The 10,985-nt window shown below is 40.7% G+C and overlaps 1 protein-coding gene across 7 annotated transcripts in view; it reads left to right on the top strand.

The window, feature by feature from the left end:
* Positions 1–10,985, top strand: part of ATG4C (autophagy related 4C cysteine peptidase) — a 296,099-nt gene that overhangs the window by 129,128 nt on the left and 155,986 nt on the right. For 5 of the 7 annotated variants that reach the window (XR_014804816.1, XR_014804815.1, XR_014804813.1 and 2 more), the window contains exon 13: positions 742–4,386. The gene's annotated coding sequence lies outside the window, so the exon portion shown is untranslated. Of the gene's footprint in view, positions 1–741; positions 4,387–10,985 lie in introns of those variants that run through there. The other 2 variants (XR_014804818.1, XR_014804814.1) reach the window with 2 other exon arrangements.

The raw sequence follows: 10,985 nt of genomic DNA, 5'->3' as shown, positions 1-10,985 counted from the left end.
GCCTAGACCCAAAGCCACATGGCAGCAGCTGGATGGGCAAAGCTGGTGCTTTGGAACAGAGATTTCATGGTCCTGAGTCAGTGAAACTGTGTGTGTTAAGGTGATTTCTGCTTCCTCGATTGATGAAAACATTGCCACCATGTTTTCCATTTTTATAACGGCAAAGAAGTTTTTTATTTTTTCATCTAAAATATTAATTTAAGCAACAGGATAAAAGTAGTACTTAACTCTGAATGAGTTTAGTTCTTAGCCTATATATTTCCAATATAGGAATTAGAGTTGAATTAGTGATTTTGGTTATTTAAGAAAGTGAACTTAATTTTTTTTTCCTTTTGTCTTTTTAGGGCTGCACCTGTGGCATATGGAAGTTCCCAGGCTAGGGGTCGAATCCGAGCTACAGCTGCTGGCCTACGCCACAGCCACAGCAACGCAGGATCCGAGCCGCATCTGTGACCTACATCACAGCTCCCGGCAATGCCAGATCCTTAACCCACTGAGTGAGGCCAGGGATTGAACCCGCGTCTTCATGGATCTTAGGTTCATTACCACTGAGCCACTAAGGAACTCCAAACTAATGATTTTAGAATTTAAAAAAAGTATTACTCCACGTCCAAATTCCAACTGTTCCTTCCTAACTTATCAAGAGTTGTGAGTTACAGCAATGAACAGCAGCCGTGTACACACATGTATGAGGCTCTGGGTTAATCGTTCATTCCGCATTTTGTCATTTCATCCTTACAGTCCTGGTGACAAAACTGAAGCTAGGAAGAGGTGAAGCCAACATCTGAATCCAAGACAATATGACTCTGAAACCTCAAATGAGCTACTCTACCAGGGACAAAGCAGTAAGTGTGAACTTATCAAAAGGAAGTAAATTTTTTTCCTTTTTGGCAAAATTATTTATCGAAGGATAAGAAAAGTGAAAAATTTAAGCAATGAGATCATGTCCCTCTCGCTCGTATTTTTAAAAGTGGAATTTATTTTTTATAATGGTTTCAGATTTACTGAAAAATTAAGAAAACAGAGTGTTTCATTTTCTTTTCATGTTTTTATGTAACTTTTTTGCCCACAATGGTAAGGTGCCGAATTTATGGGCTCCCCCTGAGAGAGGTTAAGTGACAGTTTTTAACATTTTATTGTTTTTATAATAGCTTCATATTCAAAGAGTGGCATTTTGTTGATAAGTGTGTCCCAACTGGGAGTGTGCGATTTTAAGCTTTTTGCCTGCTATTGGCTTTTCTTGTCAAGTTTTCATTTCTGCCCTCATTCTGAAATCTGGTAAAAAAAGAGCCAGGATGACCAAGAGTGAGAACAACTTGGGATCTGGAGTCGGAAACCATGGGTTCGAGCCTTAGTTCTGGCACTTGTAATAGCTGAACAGATTACCTTCTTCCCGAGTCGCCGTCTCCCCACTCTGGGAAATGGAAATAGTGAGAACCAGTCAAGTTAGGCAAGGATATCGTTGTAGGCTATCAAGGGTTAACCAAATGTTAGTTCTTAGAGCAAGTGCTTCTTACTTGTGGGCTGCGACTCTGAAACTATGGTAAGTAATCATTTATTTTATAAATCACAGTTGATATATCCAAATATGTCATGTCTCTAGGGAATAAGCCAGTGAAACTTAGTGGGGTAACAGAAATATTGATTTCAGAATCAGGCAGACCTGAATTTGGTTCTTGGCTCTCCCCCTGAGCAACTACAGAACTTGGAACTTGACCTCATCTTTCTCTGCTTCTCAGATTCCTCCCATCTAACATGGGATAACATCATTTAAATTACAGCATTGTTTTGAGGATTAGATTTGAAGCATGTTGAACATCTAATACAGTGCCATCCACAGAACAGGCCCCAGTATCCCTGCTGTCATTATTTGGGGTCCTCAGTGGTCTGAGATTGTCCGCTGGAGACTCCCAGGAAATGCCCCTCACCCTTTGAAGCTCTGCTTTTTAAATGTTCTTCTGAAGCTCTGGCTTTTAGGAATGAGAGTTAAGGATGAGAAATAAAATGAGTGCTTAAGCAACGTGGTTTTGGGTTACAAGGAAAGCCTGCCTGTGGCTTTGTGCAATGGTTACTTTCTGTGTGACTTGAAAACTACTAGAGAGGAGAGCAGACCTGATTTTGGTTGATGATCTTTTGATTTTTGAAGAATATAACTTAAAAAGAAAATTCTGAAAAAGCCATCATTGTTTTGGCAATTTATTTGCAGAGTGCTTTATAAGTCCCAGCTCAGGGAACTCTTCTCTTTGTCAGAACCGCCCCCTCCCCATCTTTCCCCCATGCTCTGCTGAGCTAATTCCAACCTGGCCTATAGGTCTTTGCTTGAGTCACTTCCTCAGGGAGGATGACTCTGAGCCCCCAGTCAGGTGAACTTCACTTTGTGAGGGGCTGTGCCAGGGGCATGCAGAACTTCCTGAGCCGAAACAGTGACAACACGGAGGCCTTTACCAACGAATCCAGGGAACTCCAGAATCACTTCTTCTTTTTTTTTTTTTCCCCACTATACAGCAAGAGGATCAAGTTATCCTTACATGTATACATTTTTTTCCCCCACCCTTTGTTCTGTTGCAGTATGAGTATCTAGACATAGTTCTCAATGCTACTCAGCAGGATCTCCTTGTAAATCTATTCTAAGTTGTGTCTGGTAACCCCAAGCTCCCGATCCCTCCCACTTCCTCCCTCTCCCATCAGGCAGTGACAAGTCTGTTCTCCAAGTCCATGATTTTCTTTTCTGTGGAGATGTTCATTTGTGCGGGATATTAGATTCCAGTTATAAGTGATATCATATGGTATTTGTCTTTATCTTTCTGGCTCATTTCACTCAGTATGAGATTCTCTAGTTCCATCCATGTTGCTGCAAATGGCATTATATCATCCTTTTTTATGGCTGAGTAGTATTCCATTGTGTGTCTATACCACATCTTCCTAATCCAATTATCTGTTGATGGACATTTGGGTTGTTTCCCTGTCCTGGCTATTGTGAATAGGGCTGCAATGAACATGTGGGTGCATGTGTCTCTTTTAAGTAGAGTTTTGTCCGGATATATGCCCAAGAGTGGGATTGTGGGGTCATATGGAAGTTCTATGTATAGATTTCTAAGGTATCTCCAAACTGTTCTCCATAGTGGCTGTACCAGTTAACATTCCCACCAACAGTGCAGGAGGGTTCCCTTTTCCCCACACCCCCTCCAGCACTTGTTATTTGTGGAGTTATTAATGATGGCCATTCTGACTGGTGTGAGGTGGTATCTCATGGTAGTTTTGATTTGCATTTCTCTTATAATCAGCTGATGTTGAGCATTTTTTCATGTGTTTGCTGGCCATCTGCATATCTTCCTTGGAGAACAGTCTATTCAGGTCTTTTGCCCATTTTCCATTGGTTGATTGGCTTTTTTGCTGTTGAGTTGTATAACAGAATCACTTCTTAAATGTCTGTTTCCACCACAAACTGTAAAGCTCCATGACATGAACAATTCTGTAACTTTGCATGTCAGTCACCTGCCTGTCCAACCCTAAGGTGAGATTCTCTTAAGACAAAAAGAGCAACAAAAGAATCTTGAATTATTTACGGTAATCACATTGTTGTCGGTACTGTCGGTATTATTAGCTATGAGATTGTTGTGTGTATTTGGGTGTAATAAAGCAAATTAGTAATTAAGGGCCACTGTCATTATGTCATTTCTGGCATTGTGGAACATTGAGACTATCCATATGGGGAAAGGAGGAAAAAAAATCATAATTAAAATTGGAATTATCAATGTTAAATCATAATTTTATTAAAAAATTTAAATTATAGTTGATTTACAATGTTCTGTCAATTCTGCTGTATAGCAAAGTGACCCAGTTATGCTTATACATATGTATATTATATATACATTCTTTTTCTCATGTTGTCTTCTATCATGTTCCATCACAAGTGATCAGATATAGTTCTCTGTGCTAGACAGCAGGACCTCATTGTTTATCCACTCCAAATGCAGTGGTTTGCATCTGCTAATCCCAAACTCCCAGTCCATCCCACTCCCTCCCCTCAAACTCTGTTCACTGGAAGGGCTTAGAAACAATGACAAAAACTGAAACAGTGATTGCTCCTAGTGCTCAGATTGTGATGCTGAAATACCACATCCCACTAAAGGGACCAGGGCTCCATAGAGAAACAGCTGACTCCAAGTTGCGATACTGAGCCCGTATTACAGCTTGTATCAGGTATTGAGGAAGAGGTCAAAAACTGCCAGGGTTCCATCAAAGGGCTTAGGAGACAACTTGAAGAGGCTCCTAGGTAAAGACGAGACAATTAAGCATCCGCAGGGTAAAAACTGCAATTGATTAAAACTCATCAGATATATTTAAAAATTGTTACGTTCATGGTGATAATAAGACAAGAAGAAAGAAGAAGTGAAATAGAAAAGAATGCCAGAAAGAGAAGGAGGAAGGGAGCAAGAAAATCAGAGAAAGAGAGAGAGGAGAGAGGAAGAGAGTTAAGTAAGAGAGAGAAGGAGGTGGGGAGAAAAAGAAAAAGGGAGAAAGCAAGCAAGCACTTGGTCACCATGGAAAGATGCTAGTCAACCAACTCACTCTGAAAACTGAAAGTAAAGGGGAAAAATATCAAGCAATTATCTTACCTTTTCTATATGAATTATACCCCTGGGTAACCAAAGAGATGGTGAAGGAAACGTTCTTTTTATAAATGAAATCCAGCTAAAAAAATTAAATGAAAAGATAGAATGAGAATATCACCATTTTGCCACGTTAATGAATGAATGGACTTGAGCATTTATTAAGCTGCTAATATCACCAAAGAGAGACGTTGATATGATGGGTCTCCTCATGGAATACCATTCCTTGCCAAAAAATTCCAACCTGAAAATAAAAAGCAGATCCCTGGTTAGGCCTCCCCTCCAATGAGGAGCTTTTCTTTGTCACTCACAGAGTGTAACTGAACACTACTCTTCTGTTCTCTCTTATATCTTAGCCATACACTCAGTTGTTCCACAGACATTTATTTACTTGATTGCTGCATGGTTTCCTTGTTTCTACTCTTGTCCTTCTATGATCTAATATCTACTCAGCAACTAAATGATATTTTAAAATGTAAACCAGAGCATGACCCTCTTCTATCCAAAATGTGCCAATGGTTTCCCATTAATCCTTGAATCAAATTGAAGGTCTTTATCCTTGCCAACTGGGTCCTACAGAATCTGGCCCAAATTCATCCCCTACTCCTCTCTCCCTAGTTCACTCTGCTCAGCTATCTGACCTTCTTGCTGTTCTGTCAACACATGGAGCACATTCCCATCTCAGAAGCTTTGCATAGAACCCTGTTTCTCCCAATATCTGTATGACTTGCTCGCTCAGCACCTCCTGGTATCTGCTCAAATATCCCCTGACCAGAGGAACGTTCATTGCCTGTTAGCCATCCTATGTCATTCCCTTTAACCCACCTTCTTATTTCTTTGTAGCAATTATTATCATCCTATAACTTATATTCATTTGTTTATCTCTACGCCACTAGATTATAAGCTCGAGAAGGCAGAGGGTTTATCTATTTCAATCATTTCTATATCCCCAGTGCCTAGGACAGTGCTTGTTAGATAGGATGTGTTCAATAAAAACTTGAATCAATGAATGAGTAAAAGCACAGGTGACTTGGCTCTGTTGCAGTGTGTTGCATTAAACTGCAATCTCCCGTAACAACTCTTTGAGGACAAGAAGGAGGTTTTATTCAGCTTTTCACTGCAGCATCTTACATTATGCCTGGTACTTAATAGGTCCTCAGTAAATGCTTTTTGTATTATTAAATGTATCTTTGCCTAGTAATTTTTATATCTATAGCTATAAGGACATTTCTAAAATAGATTTACATTTTGTGTGTGTGTGTGTGTGTGTGTGTGTGTGTGTGTGTGTGTGTGTAATAGAGGACTCACAGGATTCCTAAGTTGTATTTTGGGGAGAAAAAGCATCCAAATCAAAGCCCCAGAAGAAATAAATCATGCCATCATGAAATAATAGAGTGAATTCTAAAGACTGACAAGGGCACAGAAAAGGAGCCTGCCAGTCATTGGTCAAACATTATGCAGGACACTGTGTGAAAGTTGGAACGTATCACAACCACTCCTTTTGTAGCCGCTGATCCAAAGTAGCATCTCAGAGAAGGTGTCCCGAAGAAGTGAGTGGGGAAAAAAAAGATCTTCCCTCACACATTGTCAGAGCCACTAGATGGTGCTGTCAAAGACAGTGTGGCTTTCATTTGTGGATTCAAAAAGGAACTATCTTTCTAAGCTTAAAGTAAATAACGTTTATTTTTGATTACAATAGTATTGCATACTGAGTGTAGAACTTTTAGTAAATGCGAATTAGCAAAAGGAAGAAGCATTCACCCAGAACACTTCCAGAAAGAAGCCATCCAGGAAGAACCACTGTTAGCAACAGTTTGTATCCTCTGTAATAATTAACAAAAACAATAATGATGGCTACGTTAATAAGTGCTTGCTCTGTGTCAGATACCGTACCAATGCTTTATACTTATCAGCCTCCCAGTCTCTAGGAAATTTCTCTCTATAGTCATGCATGGGATAGATACAATTTTATATATATTGATAAATATATCATATTTGCTTTTGTTTGATAACTTGACACACAGTAGATGCTCAACAAATATTAGTTGAATGAATTCTTGAGGATTAAAGATGTAATTCATAAAAATCACCTGGCCCATACAGTGATTCAATAAATACATAATGCTGTCTGTATTAACATTAATTAATTAACAAAACAGCCTTGTAAATGTTTTTGTTGAAGCCCCTAAGAGATTTAAGCTTAGTTGGTTGAGTAAAACAACAATGACAATAAGTGCAAATTCAGCTTCTAGTATTTGGCATGTTTGCTCCTTTGTCCTCCTGTCCATGGTCTAAAGGTTACTTTGGGGCTCAGAGGGCTGTGTCCCAGGCTGATGGAAATCTGAAAAATGAAGCCAGGCTAGAAACCCAGAGCTTCCTAGTGACTGCTCTCCAGGATCATACTGTTTGTGGGGATCGTAGAAGCAAAGACTGATTCTGGGGCTGGCTCAGGACAGCTGTCCCAACGGAATCTCTTGGAATCACTTAGTTGCTTCTGCCTGGATCTCCATCTTCTTATCTCTTCCCGACCACTTCTGTTTCTGTACCATCTGAAGTTACTTTGAGTTGATTTAGTAAACACTTGTGAGTCCTGTGCTTGGCATGTGGTGGGGGGGAGGGTCAGAGAAATAATGATGCCTCTGCTTCCCAGAAACTTTCAGACTAGTAGGGAGGGTAAGAGAAGTACCTGTCTCCACGATGAGTAGCTCCTTCTAAGCCTCCTCACTTCCAGCCAGAAAAAGTAGATAGTCTCTCAATTTGTGATGAGGCGCCGTCTGCAGCAGTTTCACCTGGAGTGCTTGTTAAATGTACATCTCAGAACTACTGGATCTGAATCTCTGGGTTGGGGAGGGACAGTGCTTGAAGTCTATTTATAACCAGCATCACAGGTGTTTCTTACACCAACACTGACATTTGAAAACCACTGGTGTAGCAGACCACGATGCTTGCAGACAGTAATGGGATTGAAAGGAAGAAAGAGTGTATGTTTAACTTGCCTACCATATGTCAGACCTTGGCTAATCACCTTGTGCCCTTTAACCTTATTCCTCTTAAGAATACTGTGAGATTGACAAGGATATCCTGCTGAGTAGCATTGAGAACTATGTCTAGATGCTCATATTGCAACAGAACAAAGGGTGGGAAAAGAAATGTATACATGTAAGAGTAACTTGATTCCCATGCTGTACAGTGGGGGGGGGGGGAAAGAATACTGTGAGAAATTATCATCATCGTCATTCCCCTTTTGTAGAGATGAAGGAATCAAGTACCCAGAGGTTAAATCATTTGCCCAAGGTCACATGTAGAAAGTGGCAGAACTAAGATTTGAGTCCATGTTATCTGACTTAGGAGCCCATGCTTTTAATCTTTAAGGTCATTGCCTCTTAGAGATGGTGGCTGTCACAAAGGCCTTGAGGAGGCTAGACAGGTGCAAAATGCCTAAGTGAATAATACGGGCAAAATGATTTATTATGAAATCCAACAACCGTCAATAGACATTTCTCCAAAGAAGACAGATAGATGGCCCAAAAGTACATGAAAATATGCTCGACATCACTAATTATCAGAGAAATGCAAATCAAAGCTGCAGTGAGGTATCATCTCACACCAGTCAGAATGGCCGTCATCAAAAGTCTACAAACAATAAATGCTGGAGTGGGTGTGGAGGAAAAGGAACCCTCCTACACTGTTGCTGGGAATGTAAATTGGTAAAACCACTATGGAGGACTATGGAGTTTCCTTAAAAAACTAAACATAGGAGTTTCTGCTGTGGGGGTCAGTGGCATCTTGGAAACACTGGGACACAGGTTCGATCCCCGGCCTGGCACAGTGGCGTAAGGATCCTGCAGCTTTGGCTGAGGTCACAACTGAGGCTTGAATCTGATCATTGGCCCTGGCCTGCGAACTCCATATGTCACGGGGCAGCCAAAAATGGAAAAAAAAAAAAAAGCTAAATATAGAGCTTCCATACAATCCAGCAGTCCCACTCCTGGGCATCTATCTGGAGAAAACCATACTTTGAAAAGGTACATGCACCCCACTATTCATGGCAGCACTATTTACAATGGCTATTACAAGTCAGAGAAGCAACCTTAAATGTCCATCAACAGAGGAATGAATGGATAAAGAAGATATGGTACATCTATACAGTGGAATATTAGCCATAATAATGAACAAAATAATACCATGTGCAGCAACATGGTTGGACCTAGAGATTTTCATACTAAATGAGGTCAGTCAGACAGAGAAAGACGAATATGGTATGATGTCCCTTACATGTGGAATCTAAATGTTATAAATTTATAAGTAAATTTATAAATCAGAAACAAACTCACAGATTCCAAAATCAAACTTATGGTCACCAAAGGGGACATCATGGTGGGGAGGGATAAATTAGGAGAACGGGATTAACATATGCACACTACTGCGTTTAAAACAACTAACAAAGACCTGCAAATCAAAGCTACAATGAGGTATCACCTCGCACCAGTCAGAAAGGCCATCACCAACAGTCTACAATCAATAAATGCTGAGAAGGTGTGGAGAAAAAGGAGCCCTCCTACACTGTTGGTGGAATGTAAATTGGTGAAACCTCTGTGGAGGACAGAATGGAGGTTCTCTGTATAGCACGTAGAAATCTACTCAATATTCTCTAATAAGCTATATGGGAAAAGAACCTGGAAAGAATGGATATATCTATAGGTATAACTGGTTCATTTTACTGTATACCTGAAAATAACACAACATTGTAAGTCAACTATATTCCAATAAAATTTTAAAAAGAACTATTGGTTCTCATTAGTCCTTTAAAAACTAGATTATATGGTCTTGTTTTATTATTTCAGAGTCACATGGATGGCTTGTAAAAAAAAAAAAAGCATATGAGCAATCTACTGAGTGCCTTTTCAGGATAGATTTACATCAATCTCATCCATCTCTGTGGCAACTCTGGGGTACTATCTGACTCAATTTAGAGATACAGAAAATATTCTCAGAGTGTGAGTGATTTTTCCCAAGGATGCATCGCTACTAATTGGGGGAATCATGTCTGTTTTTATCTAATATCTGTTGCAGCAGTGAAGGTGGGTTCAGCTACCTGAGGCTTCCTTCGGTGCAGGAAGGAGTCACATGTGTACCTCACATATTGGCAAGTCCCGAGGCAGGGCAGGTTCCAGGGTGGGTTGATTCAGAGGTTCAATGCTGTCATCAAGATCTATTATTGCACCTTAGTATTTGCCCAAATGTAGGCAATGCATGTGTTGAATCGTGTTCCTCCCCAAAAAAGATATGTTGAAGTCTTAACCCCAGTACCTCAGAATGTGACCTTATTTGTAAATAGGGTAATTGCAGACGTGATCAAGTTAAAATGAGGTCATTAAAAGGACTGTAATTCAATATGACTGTTTTTATAAAAAGAGGATATTTGGGCACAGAGACAGATGGGCACAGAGAGGGAGGGCACTTTGAAGAAACATAGGGAGGAGGTTCCCATTGTGGCTTAGACTGTTAAGGACCTAGTGTTGTCTCCATGAGGATGCAGGTTTGCTCTCTGGCCTTGCTCAGTGGATTAAGGATCTGGCATGGCTGCGGCATAGGCCTGCAGCTGCAATTCCAATTTGACCCCTAGCCAGGGAACTTCCATATGTCATGGGTGCAGCTGTCAAAACAAAACAAAACAAAACCCATAGGGAGAAGCCAGCCATGTGACTGGAGTGATGCATCTACAAATCAAGGAATTTTAAGGATTGCTGGCTGACACCAGATGAGGCAAGGAGGTATTCTCCTCTGGAGCCATCAGAGAGAACCTGGCCCTGCTGACACCTTGATTTTGGACTTCTATCCTCCAGAACTGTGAATACATTTTCTTGTTTTAAGACACGCAGTTTGTGGTACTTTGTTCCAGCAGCCCTATGACATGAATACAGCCTTGTTTCTGTCATCACTGGTATTAGTTCATCTTAGGTAGGGTGGCAGGGTATCCTCACAGGTGGCTGCTACCTTTTCAGAAGACAACAAAATCCTCCAGAGGGAAAAACAGATTCCAATTCTTTGGTTGGCAACACAACTCTCCTCTAAAGGAGCCTCTGCTGACTTCCTCTCCCACCTCACTGGTCAGAGTCCTGTGCCCCTTTTCAGACTCCATGATGGGAACATGGTGGCCCATGACCAGTCAACTTGCATCTGAGAAGCAGACGGGTCAGATTCTCCTTAGGGTCCTGGCTGTGTGTAGAGAGATGGATCCCCGAACAAAATCAGGTTCTGTTAGGAAGGACAGTGAGTAGGAGAAGGAATGCTGGGTCATTTACCACCAGTGTCCATGATATTCTGCATTTTGTTCATCATTTTGTCAATCACGCCACCTTGTCTGTCCCA

Source organism: Sus scrofa, chromosome 6, assembly GCF_054392235.1.
Source record: "Sus scrofa isolate SSC_HxYL_T2T_F1_AM1 chromosome 6, Sscrofa_HxYL_maternal_Yorkshire_Landrace_v2.0, whole genome shotgun sequence".
In the NCBI taxonomy this organism is placed as follows: Eukaryota; Metazoa; Chordata; class Mammalia; order Artiodactyla; family Suidae; genus Sus; species Sus scrofa.
This window is presented reverse-complemented; position numbering and strand designations above follow the sequence as displayed.